Source organism: Miniopterus schreibersii, assembly GCF_964146895.1.
Source record: "Miniopterus schreibersii genome assembly, chromosome: 12".
Lineage (NCBI taxonomy): Eukaryota > Metazoa > Chordata > Mammalia > Chiroptera > Miniopteridae > Miniopterus > Miniopterus schreibersii.
In genome coordinates, this window is record NC_138112.1 from 46396051 (window position 1) to 46416849 (window position 20799).

Sequence of the window (20799 nt, forward strand, 5' to 3'; positions counted from 1 at the left end):
ACCCAATCAATCGTTTCTAAGAATTTGAACTAAAGAAAATTTCAAAGATGTTTGTCAAAATTGATCTACAAAGGAGTTTATTGCAATGTTAATGATAGTAGAAATCAGAAATGACCTACTACTTACAGACGACCGGCTAAACCATGAAATGCCCACAAACAGAATAGTATACGCAACTATTAACACTAATGATATAGAAGAATAGTGGTATCATGAGAAAACGTAAATGATATGACATACTGTTTAATAAAAAAGCAGATTATAAGGCAGTTGTTACCACAGCATTCTATTTTTGTTTCAATAGGAAATATATATATACACACACATATATATATATATATATATATATATATAAAAGTCATAGAGACATCACATTTAATTACTGACTGTGTATATATATATATATATACACACCTTGATGTTTAATAATTAAATCTGGAAAACAGAGTGCAGCTTTTCAGCTTTTTCTTTATTTTGATATGTTTCCTAAATTTCTTATATGTAATAACTGTTACTTTTGTAGTACATTATAAAGTTCATTTTAACAAGAAAATGTATGCCGGACAATATTTAATGACATAGGAGCAATTATCATGATATATTAACTTTTAAAAAGTAGCTTGCAAAATAGCCTGTGCAATAAGATACCATTTTTCTTCTTTTTTTAAAAATGTGTATTAAAGTTTAAAAAAAAAAAACTTCTAGTATATAATTTAAGCATTTTGAAATGGTTCCAGATGTCACTATGGAAAATATTTTTTACATTTTTTTTTATATTTTCCAAATTTTCTCCAATAACTACGGTTTGTTTTTTTAATCAGAAAAAGCAATTGTAAGAAAGACTATATCTTATGCTTTTCTCCAAATCCATTCTAATTGTTTAACAAGTCTATAATTTATGGGAAAGCAAAAAAATGACATACTACCTTCTTATTGTGAAAACAGACACAAAAAGATAAGTTTTCTATGGAAAGCAACTTTCATAGAATTAGAAATTTCATTTAAAATTATGAAACCCTGTAAATATACTATATAAACCCCTAAATGAGCCTTACAAGGCAATCAGGCAAATGTCCTTGATATGTGGCCATCTATTAGATAGATAGGTAGATATAATAAAATAAAACAATTGCAAATGGTTAAGCAGATGATTAAAAACAAATATGCTGACACTGATAATCAATACAGCAAGACAAAAAAAAAAAAAATGAACAGGGAACAATTATTTGGTAGTGTGGCAATACCAAAAGTTCTGGCCTGGATCCCAAAATATGTATGATTTTGAGCAAATCAATTAATCTCACCAAGTTTTAGATTCCTCAGCTTTAAACTTACAGCAAAAAATTAAACTCTTTGGCTTTAAAATTACAGTAAAAATTTATACAAATGTTGAGAATTTTCATACAACTAAGCTAACATAAACCCTGAAGTTGCTTCAAAATTAGTATCTAATTAAAGTAAATGAAGATGGTAATAACATTAGACACACACAAAAAAAATTTTAAATAACATGATAAAGAGAAAAAAAGCCGACATCTTTGATAATGAAGAATTTCTTTTATAGGGGATCAAGACTCAGGAAAATTTAGTAGCTGTTTCCCTATTCTCAGAAGGTCAGAAAAACTGGGGACCAAATTTCTGAACTTTGGCTGTGAGCCCCAAGTCTTACTAATCACCCAGTAACACTTCTCCACATGGAGAAGCTGATACAGCATCAACAAATTCTTTATCAAAATCAACACTTTGTAATATTGAGAAAATTGAAAGTCCTGTAATCTATAAATGCCCAGCCTGTTCTGTTAAAACTTTATCCCAGTTGGACACTATGTATAAAAGTATGTTAAAAATAAAAAACAAAAAAACCCTCTGCTACAATTTTTAAGTCATGTATTTTCTTCCATCTCTTAGAAAGTCTGCTTGTTCTTGTAACTGTGCATATTTATACACATTTTTCATGGAAATATGCATAATACAGTCACTTTCAGTTTTCCCACTAAGGGAGAAAACATGATGTAAATTTTTGTTTTTCAGTACAAAACTCTCCACTCCCTTACATCAGCTTTCACTGGCTTTCCATCTCCTTAAAATTTCATCTTCTCTCCTCACCTCCCCCACCAATCCAAACACACAGGCGTGCGCGCACACACACACACAATGCCAGACTTTTAAAAATAAACATTTAAACATAAATCACTTTAGGGTGACAGAGTTGAAAGCTGGTTCTCCCCCAAAAATTTGTTAAGGTAATAAAACATTAGACATTCTAATCAAAGTCTGGTAACTTTTTTCTAAGTCAATGTTATTATCAAAAAAACCCGAAAAACCAACACCATTATAATAAGCCAGTTCTCATAGTTAACCATTATAAAAGAGAAGCAAAAGCCTTAAAAAACAAAAAGTCCTTGCCTATCAAAATACTTTATTTTTTTACCTTGCTTATTACAAGTTTTCTGAATATCACAGGGTTGCTTCTCTCCCAATCACCATCCAATAAACATCTTTGTCAAACACACTATCTTTTCAGCTCATAAAAAAACAACCTGTCTGGTTCCTGTACTCATAAGGAACCACCTAATATTTAATCAAATACCTCAACTTCGGGAATTAGCTTCTTCTCTTTGTCCCTTGGTGGCCACAGTGTCTTCATCGGAAGCTCTATTGCTGTCATTATTTCTAATTTGAAATCATCCTCTACCTCCACACCCTTCTGCGAAGGAAGCACAGCTTTTATCTTTGTCTCGCACATGCACACCATAGCGAGGGTTAAGGAATAAATTGCCTTTTGCAATTTCTTTCAATAATAACATAGCAAATAAACAAGGAGTCCTCTCAATTACAGGATACCGATGCACATTCGACACTTAAGCCAACCACTGAGTCGCCCTGTTACTCTGTTTGCCTGTTTTCAAAGGGTAGAGAAAATCTCACAACTTGGGGAGAAATTATCTGCAGGTAAAGAGACACTACATTTGATATTTCACAAGGAGCTTGCATCCACCCTGAATAAAATACTGCGACTTTGGGTGTTTCTGTTCTTCGGTACAAGAAGTGAAGTTACAGAGTTCTTTGTGAGGTCATTGCCAACTTCAGGACAGGTCTTAATGAAAGAGAGTGAATGATGGAAGAAACTACTAGGTTATTTGTGGAATGAAAAATAAAATGTTTTGATAGGCAAAGACTTAAGACTGTTAGCACTTTTGCCCTAGCTGGTTTTTCTCAGTGGTTAGAGCGTCAGCCTGTGGAGTGAAGGGTCCTGGGTTAGATTTCAGCCAAGGGCATGTACCTCAGTTGCAGGCTCGATACCTGGCCTTGGTCGGGGCACATGCGGGTGGCAACCAATCAATGTGTGTCTCTTACATCAGTATTTCTCTCCCTCTTTCTCTCTCTCCTCCCCCCTTCCACTATGTCTGGAAAGCAATGGGAAAAATATCCTCAGGTGAGGATTAAAAAAAAATATTTTTATAAAGATTGTTAGCACTTTCTACAGAACTTTGAGATTGAAAAATGGTTAAAAATTTGAATTAAAATAATAGCTAACATTTGTAAAGCAGTTATAATGCTATAGGCATGATTCTAATTATTTTATGTACATTAACTTATTTAGTCCTCAAAACAAACATTACATATAGGAGTAGGTATTATTATGTAGATAATTATTATCACTATGTCTATTTTACATATGAGAAAATAGGCACATAGAAATTAACTTATCCAAGATTATATTATTAATGGTAGAGTCAGAATTTGAATCTAGGCAGACAAACTTTAAAGACCAAGCTCTCACCCACCGCTTAACCTTTTAACCACCATAAAAGAATCTAATTGAGGTTTTTTGCTCCTTGGAATTATTACCTTCATTTCCTGTAAAATTAGAAATATACATTGAGATTAAAACCTGTCTCCTCAAAAAATGTAGCTATGGACAATTAATACAATGGCATTTTGGCTAATTACTGTATTGACTTCTATGCAATTCCATAAATCAGTACCTTTTGATATAGAAAATTTAGCAAAGAATACACTCATGATTCTATGAATTATGAAAGAGAGGCCTAGTTAACAATAACAAGAATTGTTCTTCCCTGGTAGATTTTTTTTAGCTTCTTTCTTTTAGGATTAATTTGGTTTGAATATGGAGTTCCTTAGACACTTCCACTCTTACATCATTACACCTCTCCATGGATCCCTTGTACAGCAGCATCTCCATAATAGGGCCATGAAGAGATTTAGAAAGGAAGCAAAACCCAAAACAGATGTCTCAAGGAAGGCAATACACTAAAGCTTATGTACTTTTCTTAAAAGAGAATTCCTGAGCTCAGAATCTATTTACTCTTACTTCAGACATAATTACAGCACTTTTAATTATTTGAGGAGCATACCTGGGCTCAAATCCTGAATCTACCATTTACTAGTGGTATGATCTTGGGCAAAATACTCAGCTTCTCTGAGACTAGGTATTTTTTATCTGTAAAATAGTCCACCTCACTAGAATGTTGCAGAATATAGTATATGTAAAGTGCTTAGCACAGTGCCTAGCATATAGTTAGTGCTCAATAAATGGTTCTATGTTATCTAAAAAAATGAATGAATAACAATTCAAGGACTTATTTTGATAATTAAATAGCATAATTTATGTGAAAGAACCCACATCAGTACTGTACAACAAAAAGGAACTATAAAATGTTCGTTTCCCTCTCTTATCTAATTGAACAGCCCATAGCCAAATAGAAATAGCAGCTTATAGGAGGATGGAAGGAGAATTAATATTACTAGAAGCAAAAACACAAATTACAGATAAATGACAGCTTAAAGTCTGAAAACAAAGGCAAAGACAGGAAACCCAAAACGCAGACACAGGAACTCCAAAAGCATAGCACTTCGGGGGCCACTCATTATAGAGATAAGTGGCCTTCATAGACCCTCAACTCAAGGGGCAGCTCCAAGGAATCAGATGTCCATAATGATAACTCTGAGCCATCAAGACAAGTTATTAAGAAATTAAATTTTAAAATTATAATTTAAAACTGGATATGATATAACCTCAACTACATAAACATTACACCAAAATTTTAACAGGGACTATTTCTGGTAATGGAATTATGGGTGATTTTAAATATTTTCTTCTTTAATTTTTCTATATTTTTCAACCGTCTAGGATATCAGAAGGTATAGGTAACATTAAAAATAATGTTGGTGCTTAAAGAGGCAGTGTTTAGAAATCTAAGAAATACACAAATGTGTAACAGAGGGATTAACTCATTCTGTATTGAGTCCCTTGTTGAAACCGTCACATTGATCCTAGTGCAATAAAGGCATTATAAAAATGCAACTGATACGAAAAAACCGATTAAATGTTGCACAATAAATTCACTTGAAAAAGAAACACTGCTAAAAGTAGATTCATCTTAGGGGTACTACTTTAAATAGTAAGCCAATATCAACACAAAGCTTATAACAGGAACGACATATGATTACCTCTATCTTTGCTTGCAACAATTTGACACGCCCTCCCTTTAGGGTAAAAAAATGTTTAAACAACTCTAGGGAAAGAGCAAAATAAACTGATAAAATGGAGTCATTTCAGAAAGCAGAGTCATAAGTGAAATGCACTTTTTTTACTTTCTAGAGTAGAAATTAGAATGCCATAGGCAAATTTACATATTACTGAGTAATGACTGACTCTACACGGCTGAAACAGAAAGAGGAGGTGGCAGCAAGAAAAGCAAATTAAAATATCAGAAAGGAACCTATGACACATTCTTTCTTCCCGACATACAGTGTGCATCTCTCTTTGGAACTGTCACGCTGAAAACTATGTAGTTAGTACAGAACATGCCAGAGAGCTATATAGCAGATCCTAGGGGGCTTTTTCACTTAGAGAAAGCACTGATTCTTAGAAATATAAATCATTTTCCTATTTCCTCATAACTAGAGCTCTAATTTTAAAAGAGAGAAAAGTAGAGCATAAACAGGCATAAAGTAGTGGGACACTGGAAACTCTCAATTCCTTTAAGTGTTGGTATTATTATCAGTAGTAACAGTACAGATTTGAGACGGACTAAATGAAACACAGCCGCACAGTTCACCTAGGATTAGAATTTAGATTACAAGCCTCCCTCCCCATCCCCAGTTAATATTCAGTTCACCCTTTCCAAAATTTCCCCTAAAAGTTGATATCTCCAGATCGAACTGGCACTTTAACTGATTCAGCTGTGACTATTTTATTTCTTTTCTTGAACTCCAATTGTCCGTGGGCTAAAGGCAATGGACACCGTTAACGCCAGAGGAATCTACAGATTGTAATAATAGAAGGATAAGTCTAAATCATGCCTTTAAACTTTTTTCTGACATGCATTTTATCTGTGGAAAACAAACAAAAATGCTCTTTAAGTGTGCTTTACTCTCAGTAGGGGCATTACTTTCATGTCTTATTTCCATAACTTAAATATACAAATAAATATAATATTAAACATTTCTGTCACTGTTTACTTTCAATAAACAAAAAGGTGAAGAAACAAATAAAACAAATGTCTTTCCTTTATTATTATGTTTGGGAGCACATTTTAATCCATTTTTAAATTGGATACATCCAAGTCTTAGAAATGCAAACTCTTGTGATCACAAGAGACACTGAGTTTTTCATGGCGCTTAAAGGAAAGAGGGCATAATAAATAAGTGTCTAGTTCTGATTCATTTTCTGCTCTTTTGAATTAATTAATGCTGTGGAAATCCCATGCAACTGCTATATCATTTGTGACTGAATTGAGTCTAAAAGGAGAAAAAATATGTAAAACATTATTTAATTAAAATTTTCTTTTTTCTCTTTCCCATTTCCTGTCCTACTAGCTAATAGTCATTCACACTAAAAGGACAATTTCATGTTTATTGCTGTCAAATTAATTGCCTTGGGCCACTTTAGTATCTTCAGAGACCTGTGGTTTCTGGAACCACATTGTTCTCTGGGGTCAATCCCTTCGGTATGATTCTCAAGTTCCTGGCCCTATTTCAAAGCTGTTTTAGCAAACTAAAAAACTCTTAAGAATTGGTATACATATAACTCTTTTTTTATGATGCAATTGTTTTCTTTATTTTTATTTTTAAATCACCACTTACCTCCCCTATACCCTCTTCCACTCCCCCCCCCCCAATCAACCACACTGTTGTCTTTGCCCATGAGTTCGCTTTTTTTCTTTTTCGCTCAATCCCTCCATTAACTCCCAACATTCCACCACCAGAGCTGTCGGCCTGCTCTCTATCTTTGAGACTGTCTCTATTTTGCTTGTTAGTTCAGTTTATTCATTAAATTCCAATTGAGTGAAATCATACAGTACTTGTCTTTCTTTGACTGGTTTATTTCACTTAGCATAATGTTCTCTATGCTGTTGCAAAGGGTAAAATCTTCTTCCTTTTTAAGGCCAAGGAGTATTCCCTTATGTAAATGTACCATAAGCTGCTTTATCCACTCATCTACTGATGGACACTTCGGGGGCTTCCAAATCTTGGCTGTTGTAAATAATGCTTCAATGAACATAGGGGTGCATATATTCTTTTGAATTAGTGTTTCAAGTTTCTTCAGATAAATCCCCAGAAGTGGAATTGCTGGGTCATAAGGCAGCAAAGTGGGAATAGAAGGAACATACCTCAATGTAATAAAGGCCATATATGACAAACCCACAGCTAATATCATACTCAATGGGCAGAAATTACAAGTGTTCCCCTTAAGATCAGGAACAAGACAGGGATGTCTGCTTTCGCCACTCTTATTCAACATAGTACTGGAAGTCCTGGCCACAGCCATCAGACAGGAAGAAGAAATAAAAGGCATCCAAATTGGAAAGGAGGAAGTACAACTGTCATTATCTGAAGATGACGTGATACTGTATATAGAGAACCCTAAAGATTTCACCAAAAAAACTACTAGAACTGATCGATTAATTCAGTAAAGTAGCAGGATACAAAATAAATATACAGAAATCAGCTGCATTTTTATAGACCAATAATGAACTATCAGAAAGGGAAACTAGCCGGCCGGCCATGGCTCAGCAGTTGAGCATCGACCTAGGATCCAGGAGATCTTGTTTTGATTCCCAGTCAGGGCACATGCCCGGGTTGTGGGCTCGATCCCCAGTGGGGGGAGTGCATGGGGCAGCCGACCAATGACTCTCTCATCATGATGTTTCTATCTCTCTCTCCCTCTCCCTTCCTCTCTGAAATCAATAAAGATATATTTAAATAAAAAAGAAAGGGAAACTAAAAAAAATCCCAGTCACAATTGCTTCAAAAAGAATAAAATACCTAGGAGTAAATTTAACCAAGCATATAGCTCTTGAGGAATGCTAGTGAAGATTTTTCTGTCCTCATACATGTGGTTTTGCATTTCATTTGGGGAATAGGGTAATAATGAATGTTGGAGAACAAATCCATTCTTCTTTAATTTTATTGCAGTGCAGAAAAAGTATAACAAAGAAAAGTTTACTTTTCTGATGCTCAACTGTGGTCCTAAAACATAAAATCAGATCATCTCAATCTCCTGCTTAAAAACCTTTGTTACTTCCTCATAACTTGGAGAATAAACTCCAAATATATCTTCCAAACCATCTTTTTAGTCTTATCTCCTGATGCTCACACACACTTAAATTAAAACGTGATCTTCTCTATATATTCTGTTGGTTGTTCTTAGTCACCTTTGTCTTATTTCTGTGCCTAGAGCTTGCACACTTCTTCCTAGTGCGTGGCTTTCAAAAATTCTGTTCCCTCTTACATCTCTTCTTTAGCAAATCATCTCCTACTCATCTACTCATCTTGCAGAACCCAGCTTTAATATCACTAATGCACAGTCACACAGTCACCATCCTCGATCTCAAGTGCAGGTTAAGTTCCCTTTTCCTTCGTAGCATTTATTATCTTATAATTAAATATGTACTGTCTCCCTCTTCTTTGCATTATAAACTCTTAGAGAAAGAGACGGAATACCTTTTAGTTCACCACTGTATTCCTGGCCCATACATACTTGGCAATCAATGGATATAGGAGACTCCTTCATTATCCAAATATTCATTGTGTGAGTCTCCAAAATTACACGGGAAGTGAAAGGCATCAAAATATAAAAATATTCATTAATGATCCTAACATTTATAAAATTAGTCTTCGCTCAAACATATCTCATAAATAACATATCTCACCCATTTGGTTAAATTTCTTCTTATCTTTGATAATCACAGCTGACTGGTTTCAAAATTGTCTGCACATTGGAACTTTGAAAAAAATATTGACTCCTGGGTCCTATTCCCAAAGATTGATTTAATTGGTTGAAGTGGAGCCTAAGAATAAGAATACTTTTAAAAACTGCCCAATAATTTTTTTCAGTCAGGCTGAGAATCAGGCTAGCTCATTAATGTCTATTGCATCGTGGACTATTGTAAATAATATTCAAAATAAAAATGTAAAGTGAAATTGCAAATTTTGCAGAAGATGTGAGAAAATTCAGGAGCAATACAGTATTGAAGAACATCCCAAATCACTGACAAATCAAGAATCTGCCATTAGGCTAGGCAGAAACCAAGGAACCAAAACTGGCAAGAGTGAGAGTTGATATGGAATATTATTCAAAAGAGAATGATTTGAATATGGAAAGATTCAGCAAAGGTTTTAGGAAATTTTCTTTACAAAAATGACCCATCTTATAGTGGTACTACAATCAAAAGTGACTGTGCTATCACATTTGACTTGAAAAATTACTCAAAAAACATGCAGTTAATTCATTCTTCTAAGAAATAACACATAATTAGAATTACAAATGTTGCCAATTATATAGACTTATTTTTATTAATATTGCTTTTAATTTCTAAGATTGAGTCAAAATGAAATCATTTTGCCCATTGTTTACCATGAAATTTCGATCCCAATCCACTTAGTATATTAAAATACCAAGACATGTCACATGACCTTGCCAAAGGTACAAGTAGAGATAGTTCCACTTTTTTCCTTTGATATTTTATACTGTTTCCTTTCCTTGCCTCATTACAAGGGTTAGGACAGCCAATATAATGTCAAATAAGGTGAGTGAGCATGGGCATTAATTATATTGTTCTCTATCGTACAAAGAAAGCATTCAGTATTTTACAATTTAAATGTTGTTAGTTGTAGGTTTTTCACAGATGCCCTTTCAGATTAAGAAAGTTATTTTCTATTCTTAGTTTGCTGGGAGTTTTTAATTATGAATGGATGCTGTCAAATACTTTTTTCTATTCTATTAAAATGATCATATATTTCTCATTTATTTTGTGAATTTGGTGAGATCTTCCAAATGTTAAGTCAACCTTGCAATCTAAGATAAGCCCTATTTGGTCATAATATTTTATTCTTTTTTCACATTGCTGGATTTAATTTGCTGATGTTTATTAAGGATTTTTGCATCTATGACCATGAGGAATATTAGTCTAAAATTTCCCTTTATTGTAATATTTTTTCAGGTTTGGTATTAGGGTTATGCTAGCCTCATGAGGTTGGAATTATTTGTCTTTCCTCTATTTTTTGAAAGAGTTTATGTAAGATTGGTGTTATTTCTGAAATGTTTAATAGAATTCATCAGTGAAACCATTTGGGCCCACAGTTTGCATATAGAATGTTTTAATTTTTAATTAAAAACTCAATTTCTTTTATAGATAAAGTGCTATTTAGGTTTTCTGTTTCATCTTCTGTAAGTTTTAGTAAGTTGTATTTTACAAGAAATTTATCCACTTCACCCAAATTGTACAATTTTTTGGCATAAAGATATTCATAACATGCCCTTATTGTTTAATTTCTATAAATTCTGTAGTGGTAATTCCTCTTTTATTCCTGATATTGGTTAAACTGTGTTTTCTTTTTTCTTGGTCGTTACAAAAAAGAAACTTTTACCTATAAAATTTTTCTATTTTCAGCAGTTTATTATAATGTGTCTAGGTGTGCTTTTCTTTGCATTTATCCTGTGCGGGGTTCAGTGAAGTTATTGAATCTGGAAATTTAACTCTTTCACCAAATTTGGGAATTTTGGGGCATTAGTTCTCCAAGTGTTTTTTCCTATCCTAATATTGCTCTCCTTTTTTCCTTGGACTTACAAATGTTAGATCATTTAACATTATCCCACATATCCCTCATACTATATTCATTTTTTCCAATTCTTTTTTCCCTCTCTGTTGTTTAAGTTGGATAATTTCTAATTAATCTATTTTCAATTTCACTGACTTTTTCCTCTGTCATCTTTATTCTACTGATTGGCTCACCAAGCTATTTTCTTATTTCAGATATTATAATTTTCAGCTTTAAATTCCCATTTGGTTCTTTCTGTAATTTCTATCTTTGTTCTGAAATGCCCTTTTTTCCCACATTTTCCTGATTTTTTATATGGTGAGTAATTTTGGGTTAGATCTTAGACATCATTACTATCATGTTTGGAAACTCTGAATTCTTTCATAGAGTGTTACTTTTTGTTTGAACAAAATGCTTACTTGCTTAGGCCCAAACTGCATATTCTGTCTCTCATGCAGTGGACAGCAGCTCAAATATCTGTTTCTTTCTTTTAGCCTTAAAAGAAAGGCTGCTTAAAGCCTATCCTGTGCATGCATGGCTTAGGGGTCAGTCAGAAATTGGGGCAAAGTTTATACACAGAATTTGGGACTCCCTCTCTGTGGCTCTTTTCTTTCCAGGATTACCTCCTCACTTCCGAGTAGCTGTGGTCACCCCGAAGTCTATTCTCCTGGTTCTTCAAGCCAGAAAGACTGTTGACTGCCTATTGCAGTTTTATTGGCTCTCTTTATCTGGCACAGACTGGGCCCTGCCCTCATACAGAAAACCTTGAAAATGACCAGCTTATCCCGTATCCCTCTCCCTTCTTACAACTGCCATCTCCTCTCAAGATTTCGCCTGCTTCTGGTTGCTCTCCAGTATCTTCAGTTCCTCATGATTTGTTCAGAGTTCAGAGTTGTTATCCCCACTCAGTTTTAAATGGAATAACTTATAACAGCTTTTTTTACTACCAATTACCCTCTAACAATAAAGACTTCTTGTGTTGCCTTAATGAAGCATTAAATGATACTATTCTTTGTCATTCCTCTAAGCCTTTATAAATTCTATACTTTTGCCTATAATGTCCTTAATTCTCATAACCCTGCCAAGTACACATTTTCTATGCCTATTCTTCATGTTTTGGAAGAACACAGTCAAATTTTGCCATTCCCCAAGTTTTCAGTATCTAAAATTTCAACTGAGAATATTTAAATTGGAACTAACTTAGATGTCTATCAATATAACAATGGTACATACACAGCATAAAGTACTACATAGGAGAAAACAATGTAAAGCTATATAAATTGACAAAGAAGCCTTAGTCATAACTTCAATTTTAAAAAAAAGAATAAAGCAATATGTGTAAAAAGGGGCAGTGTTACCCTCACACAAAATAAAATTGCGTATTTTTATATAATTGTGTATATTTGTATATGATTATATAGAAGAGGTCTGAAAGTGTACAAACCAGACTGAAAATAGTAAAGAAGTCTGAGAAGAAAAACAGTATTTAGGGTGGGGAGAAAATTAAGGAAAATTTCCTTCGCTTTTTTTTCAATAATTATTTATTCAAGAAACATTTAATGATTGACTGCTATATGCCAGGCACTTTTCCACAACAGAAATGTATTTGTGTATTACTTATGTAATATTAAAATATTTTTAATTTTCCAAATAAAAGTTTAAATTCAATAAGTAGAAACTGAAATAACAGAAAAAGTGCTTAAAAATCCGATCCCTTATCTTATTAATGTACCAGAAGCCCAAGAGCCTTTTAACTGTAAGTAAATTAATTCAGTGTTATTTTTAAATCTGTTCTATCTAACCTAGACTAAGTCCTTATTGTTTAGATCTGGACCCAATGGAGAAAAAAACCAATTTCTCTTTTTCCACCTTTTAAGAAAATTCCATTCTCTTACACCAATTCTTCTGAGGTTTAGAAATAGCTGGTGAAGTCTAAAGTTCCGACTTGGGGTAATTTCTGGCATCAAATGGCTGCCTACAGATAAAAATATGTAGACTTTTTTAATTCACAGATTACAGTAAGTATGGCTGAGCAATCCAGAAAGTAAACCTGGCCTTCATGAAGTTCATTCTTGGCTTCACATCATAAAGGAATACATCTTTGTCCTTTATGTTGACACACTCACTTGTCTTAGCCAGGTGACACACAGAGGACATCTTCTTATAAACTTTAATATTGAAATAACTTGGTGTAAACTCAAAATTTTAATCTTTCTTCCCAGTTTTCTCCAGTTACAAGGCCTTCACTACCTCAACAAGGAAGTTCATTTCATTTTTAGACATCCATAACTATTACAAGGTTTTTTCTCCTGCTGTTCCTGTGACTCTGGCTCCCTGTGACTATTACCTGCTAACTTGGGTTTGGCCCTCCACAATATAAACTCTTTCCCTATGACAGCACTTTAGCTGTCTCAGGACAGCTATCAGATTCTCTTAATACTTCTGTTCTTCTGAGTAAACATGCCTGGTTCTTTTAACCTAAGGAAAGCTTCTGACAACTGGCCCAGAAAGAATGAGAAATTTAATTTCTCTGCAACCAGGCTATTTGTCCAATTAAAAAATACAAGATTTGGCTTTTACCTTAGTGCAGCAAACAGCCTTCTTAGCTAATCATTACAAAGACGTCCTGGCATTTGTCTTCAAAGAAATATCCCTCTACTTGCCCATACACATGTATATATGCAACATACATATTGCCTTTCACATTTTCTTTTAAAGAGTCCTTTAAATGAATGCATGTATCTAAAGTATGTATCCTTAGTGACTTGGGTTTACACCCTCTGCTTCATCACATGGTTTTATTTGAGCTACACTTAATTTACTCCAAATTATGGTATTTCATTCTTAAAAGTTCATACTTATTTCTCCTTATTTTTGGACCTCTAAGATATTAGGCCCATTAAACTTTATCCAATAAACCTTAACTTAGAATAGGCTTAGCAATGTGTTTGTTAATCATATGCATTTAACCATCTCAGTTCGATTTGTTGGAGATGGTTAACTACTTTGCATCTTTGGGAAATTAGGAAAAAAATGTTTAAGTCTGGAAAACCTACAGAGGACATCCACCTAATTTATCCTGGTCCTTAGAAGAATCTAATTATACCCTCCAATCTAAACCTTTTTGTAGGGGGCAAAGGTGGAGTGAATGTTAGTCTTGCCTAGACAATTATACCTAGAATTTTTTTTTAAGTTTTAGTCCCAGCTTCAGCCTTATTTCTGTCCCAGTTTTCCTAGCACAATAAGACCCCTATTTTAACTATTTCACAGTGTTACTACAAGAATTATATAAGATAACATATGAAAAAGTTAATTTAAAAGTATAAAGTGCAATAAAAATGTAAGGTACAATATTATTAATAATAATGGCACCTTCTATGACCACAAATGAGACACTCTACAAATCCCCTCCTTTTAACACTACATTTTAATTAAATTCTCTTTTTTATCTCCTTTTCTTGAACCATCAACCAAAAAAAATTTTTTTTTCAGCACAATCTTGTAACCTTGGACTTTAATTACAAATGCCAGCAAAAATTTACATAGAGTACAAAATAAGTATATTCTGACATTTTGAAAACCCCATCCTTCCTCTCAGACTGACCTCATTTTCTTTTTCTCATTTTTTATAACACTTTCTATATTCTCCTGAAAAAAAAATCAAACTGCCTAACAATATTATAGCAACTGCCACCATTACGAAAATTTTAGTTATAGTTCTCCACCTTGAAACAATGACTAGTGGCCTCATGGCTTTCCTATGCAAGAGCACCAGATATATTTTTTTCAACTGTGTGTCCTGAATTTTTCCAGGTTTTCAGAACTCACTATAGTGTTCCCACATTAAGATTATAGCCACTAGGGCTGCTCTACAAGTTCATAATTTGAAAGCTCTGTTCTTACTTCAGGAATGCAGATTCCCCAAAATGACAACATGAAAGTGAAAGATTGCACTGAAAAACAGGAAGCAACAATGGAGAAAAGCTGTCACGTGTTCTACAGCCAGATGATAAGAAACATAAATGCCCCACCACCTCCCTCACCCAAGTCTTGCATAATTTTACCTAAACAGTATATATACAAACTAATGCACAGACTCTATTTTTATGCAATTTTCTTTCTCTCAATATCCTCTCTTCCTATTTCTCATTCACTACATCCCTTAGCCTGGTAACAACAACAAATATTTATCGAATGCCTGTAAGTACAAGACCATGTGTGCTAAGTGCTAGGGAAAACATGTGAGAACAAACTAGGCCAGTGCAGAGTGAAGGACAGACATTAAACAAAAATCACACAAATAAACACATACTTTTTCATTGCAAAATCAGCTATGAAATAAATTAAAGGGTGGGAAGCAAGACCTTTGCAGGCAGACAAGATTTGAGTTAAAAGGGTGGAACGGGTTAATGGGGGAAAATAGAGGAGCATCGATAATATTTTCAACAATAAAGATTCACACACACACAAAAGAGATAGGATCAGGGAAGGCTTCTCTGAAGAAATGACATTTAAATGGGGACCTGAAGGATAAGCAGCAATTATTCTGAAGAAGAGTGGGAAGAAGTATATTCCAGTTGAAAAGACAGCATTATGTGAGGACCTTGCAGCAGGAAAAAAACTTGGACTGTGTAGACCAGCATAGCAGCTGAATCTGAAGAAATCATTGGGAGAAAGGCAAGAGCTGAGGCTGCCAATGCAGGAGCCATATTGTTCAGGGCCAGGGCTTTGCAGGTTATGTTAAGGATTTTTCGTTTCAATTAAAATGTAATAGGAAGCCAAGAAAAGGTCTTTCTTCGATCTCAAAAGATGGTCAGTGGATTTTTTCCCTCCTATAATGAAGTTTAAGTATAAAGAACAGGATGGGAGTGATAAACACCAAATTGAAAAGAATGGTTACCTCCTGCACAAAGAGGGAGATATAAAATTGGTAGAGCTCACAGGAGGCTTCGACTGTATTGGTTATGTTTTATTCCTTATAAAAACATAAATATAGCTATTCTATATATATTTTTGTATGACTAAAATTTTCATAATAAATTTTTTTAAAGAATTCACCAGCTCATTTCCTGCTCCTCTTCTTCACCAGAAAGACAAGCACACAGGGTTCAGGGATCTCCCCTCTTATACACTGTTTCCTGGAACTTTATTGTCTAGACTTTTTGTATCAGATGCTAGAGGCTCTTTAATTAGCTTATCTTTTGTTTTGGCATACAGTATAATCCTTGTAGCTTTCCAACAACCAGAGTTAATATAAGGATTGAATGAGATAAAGCACTTAACATAGCAGCTAGCACGCAAGAACTCAATAAATTTTTAACTATTGTTTTTTATTATTTCATTTATTATACTCTATATTCCCTGTCCTAGATATGATCCAGAACACTGCAACTAACAAAAAGCTGAGTGTATATGGGCAAATGGTGGTCCGGTATTTTGAATGTGTATATACCATGTGTATTCACAAACACAAACACATGTACGCATATAACATGTATTTCCAATATTGAATTTTTTAAAAAGACACTTTTTCTGTGCTCATTTAAGCAGTAAACAACAAAATGTTAATTTGAGGCCTTGTTATTGCCACCAAAGAAATACTTTTAAATAAAGGGTTAAAATCCATCCTTTGATGGTACATGATTACAATTTCAGGAAAGTTTAATAAGTTTACTAACTTCACCTAAGTACAATGGTACATTGAGTGGTTTTGACTGCATAAAACTGCAATAATATTCAGTACAGTCTAGTTTAAAAGCTCATTTTTGCAATATCAAGTAATTCATGTAATACTTCAATCTTATAGAATTGAATATTGACATCAAAATTTTTCTACGACAGAAGGAACAGTTTTTGATGCAAGAATATGATTAAAATCATATCTTTTCACTTAATTTTCTTTGTACAAATAGCACAGATCCTCTCATTTCTCCTTCCTTTCAATTCACAAATACAATAAAAAGCTGTCTTTAGAAAGGTCCTTAAATTAAACATCACGATGAAATGAGTACTAGGACCCTGGAAATAAGAGAACTTAAGACAGTTTTTGTCACCTAGAAGTCTGAAAAATATCTCACTGAATGTTTGATGTGAACATTATATTTTAAATTATATTTTCATACCTAAGAATCCAGAACTTGCTCTTGTGAAAAAACAATTTTGTCACTCAATATTCTTCAGTTTGAGGCTTGGCCTTAAACTGTTTTAGTAATCATTCCTCCGTGCCCACTTCCGTGTTCTTAATCACAAATCTAATCGTGTATTTTTATAAATATTCAAAATTAAATATATTTATCTACTTATGTAAATACTTTTCAGTTAACTTTTACCGATAGTCTGTGTAGGGATCTCATTAACAAACACATTTGAAACTTTTTAGATTTGTTCCGGCAGCTTGTAAATTCATATTACATTTAGCTGTTTAAATAGATCAAAATTCTACACATTTTTAAAAATAGATATAAAAGATTAATTCCAACTTTTGTTTTACTTACCAAGCTCTGCCATTCCACCTCACTGCCTGAACAATATTATCAGCTCTTCGGATACTCATTCTTGCTAAGTAAAAGGATATTTCTTCTCTAGCTGGATTAATAATCAACTTTCTAGATAGTTCATTTGTAATTCTCTTCTGGTTAACCCTTAGCATTGCGGCAGTCTGCCCAACTGGTGCTAATCAATTTACGGAGCGAAAAGAAAAGGCTGAAGTTCAATTACACAGACAAAAAATGTTAAATAAAAATGAGGGACAGTTTAGATTAGGCACAAAAGAACAAGCAGCCTTTCTTTCTTACACTAATAGATATAAATCTTTATGTTAGATATTACAAAAGCACTCAGGTCATAAACACAAGAAACAAGAGACAAGAACAGAACACCTAATGGGCTTCTAACACATCAGTCTAGTGCATCATCAGCCCATGTTTTCTGCTTTCTTATGTTCAGATAAATACAAATCAGCTCTGGGCATAACAGATTCATTTTTCTCTTAGTAGAAAGGTCTGACTTTCAACCTCTAAATGCCTCCTTTCTCAATGGTTGTAATCGCTTGGTCCCTTATCATACAATAAGTGCCATCTCAGTCTTTATGGAAAATTTCTCCAATGTGATCCATAAATACTTGCAAGAGAATAATCTGGGACACTTGTTAAAAATATAGACACCTGGGTTCTACTTCAGAAATCTGATACACCCTGAGGGATTCTTAAGCACATTAAAAGTTTGAGAGCCATTCCTCTAGGACCATTTCTGACTGTATCTAAGAGACTCCAACACAGAATGAAATTTGGACATGGAATGAAATTAATTACTTTTACTGCTAGTTTGACCTTGAACTTTTTGCTTTGATTCAGTAACTAAGGTTCTACCTTGTTTTCCTGTGCCTGAGTGTAGTAGTCCATCCAAGACCATGACCCTCCCATGGTCTTGGAAACCTTCCACTTGCAGACTGCTCAGAAACAAATGTGTCCTTCAACTTCACTTGGTGTCTATGTTCTTATTGTGGCCTAGAGCTGCCTAAACCCCAGACTTTTTTTACTTTCTTGCTTTGTCTGCTTTATGAAAACACTTTAATCTCCTGTTTTATGCCTCTCTTATACATTCATAGACTATACTTATTGGTGTTCACTGTCCAGTCTTTTAGCTAATGCATTTTGTCTGCTATATTAACTGTCTCCCAAGGCTGCTCCCATCCTAGTGTACCCCCACCAGTCTGCTCTGTACCTGTTATGATGAACAGGGCTTGCTTAAATCACATTTAGAGATGTGAAAGGAACAACCAGCTAAAAGGTGAAAAGACAGACATCGCAGCCAGGGCTTTCACAAACTGTTACAGAAGCCCATGTTTGCAGTCAGCGTAAGGGCAAAGAAAATGACTGGGGAAAGAAGAACCACGGAAATCTAAAAGAAGTCCTAGAGAACAGAACAGTAGATGAGGTGAAATGAAATGAAAAATGTCTTAATTCTAATCATTTGTTTTTATTTTTATGGAATAGCCTATTTTAAAAGGTCAACAAAACAATTATTATTTAACTTGGAGAGAAGATTAAAGTGACTATAAAAGAAAAACAGTACTGGACTAATAGAACTCAGAAGACTTGCATTTCTCCTGATCTCTCTACCACTTCCTATGCTTATGATCTAGATTAAGTCTCTTAATTTCTATGTGTTTCAGTCCGTAAATGGGTATAATAAACATATGCCTTGTGTGCTTAGGATTATTTTGATAATTAAACAAGATCATATTTATTAAAGAGCTTTGAAACTATAAATAGCATATAAATATGAGATTATTATATAAAGTATATTACTATATAAATTATGTATAGCTATAGAAATTGCTATTGTATAAAGATAATTAACACATCCACAAAGGACACAAAATGGCAATTTTATATATATGTATTTTTTAATTAAAGTATAGTTGGTATATAATATTATATTAGTTTCAGGTGTACAACATAGTGATTTGACATTTTTATACCTTACAATGTGATAACAACATTAATTCTAGTAATTATCTGTTGCTGTAAAACTTATCACAATATTATTGACTATATTACCTTTCACCTTTTTTAATCCATCCACCCACCTCCCCTCTGACAACTGTACCTTTGGCCTCTATTTCTATGAGTCTATTTTTGTTTTGTTTTTTTGTTTTGTTTTGTTTTAGATTCCACATACAAGTGAAACCATATGGTATTTGTCTGTCTAACTTATTTCACTTAGCATAATACCCTCTAGGTCCACTCATGTTGTAAGATTTTGTGGTGTGTGGGGTTTTTTTGCTGTGTAATATTCCAGTGCATGTGTGTGCGTGTGACGTGTGTGTGCACGAACGCACCTGCCTTCTTTATCTAGCCATCTACTCAAGGGCACCTAGATTGCTTCCATATCTTGGCTATTGTAAATGATGGTACAATGAACATAGGGGTGCATTCAAATTAGTGTTTTCATTTTCTGCAAATAAATACCAGAAATGGACCCCTGGGTCATATGGTAGATCTATATTTAAAGGAAAGTGTAAACCATAGACAGTAAAAGAATTAAACAGGAGTTTGTGAAATATATTTCTTAAGAAAATATCAATAGGACCAATATCAATTAGGGGAGGAATAAGATAAAATCATCCCAAAATACAGATAAATAATCAAGTTAACCTAAGTTTGCACAGGTCAAACACAAATTATAAGAGTCTTACCAGAACTTCTAGATGAGAAAAAGGATCCATTGGAGTGACTAGTAACATTTCTCATCCAGAAACATCTCCCTAAAGCTAGAATCAGAGTGATTTCAAGTGGCGGAAGTCTGGGGCATTTGTTGAAAGAAATTTAGACTGTATCCAACATGGCTTAAGATTCAGTCAAGTGCTATGGCTTAATTTAACTGGATTAATGTGTACATATTAACACTGAGAAACTGGAAGTCCTTAGTCAGTGTACAAATTGGTTGATCAGAGCTTCCTATGTCAAGAAAAAAAAAGGTTGATTCTTGACCAAAAAATACATACTTCCATCTTTTTAAGTTTCAATAAATATTGTTGAAAACCTATTATGTTTGGAGCATTGTTAAGACACTGAGGAACATGAGTGACAAAAACAGTCAAAAAAATCTCTGCCATCTGAGCTTATAGTCTAGGCAATATAAGGAAAAATTGGCCAATAAATTTAATAGATATGCAAACTAGTATGTTAAAAGTTAATAAAAGCTATGGAAACAAACAACAGCATT

At 33.8% G+C, this 20799-nt stretch overlaps 1 protein-coding gene across 33 annotated transcripts in view; it reads right to left on the bottom strand.

The window, feature by feature from the left end:
• Positions 1-20799, bottom strand: part of SOX6 (SRY-box transcription factor 6) — a 512419-nt gene that overhangs the window by 347804 nt on the left and 143816 nt on the right. For 3 of the 33 annotated variants that reach the window (XM_081154529.1, XM_081154520.1, XM_081154519.1), the window contains exon 1: positions 17565-17653. The exons of 28 other annotated variants lie outside the window; for them this stretch is intronic. The gene's annotated coding sequence lies outside the window, so the exon portion shown is untranslated. Of the gene's footprint in view, positions 1-2590; positions 2622-17564; positions 17654-20799 lie in introns of those variants that run through there. 2 more of the 33 variants (XM_081154514.1, XM_081154515.1) reach the window with 2 other exon arrangements.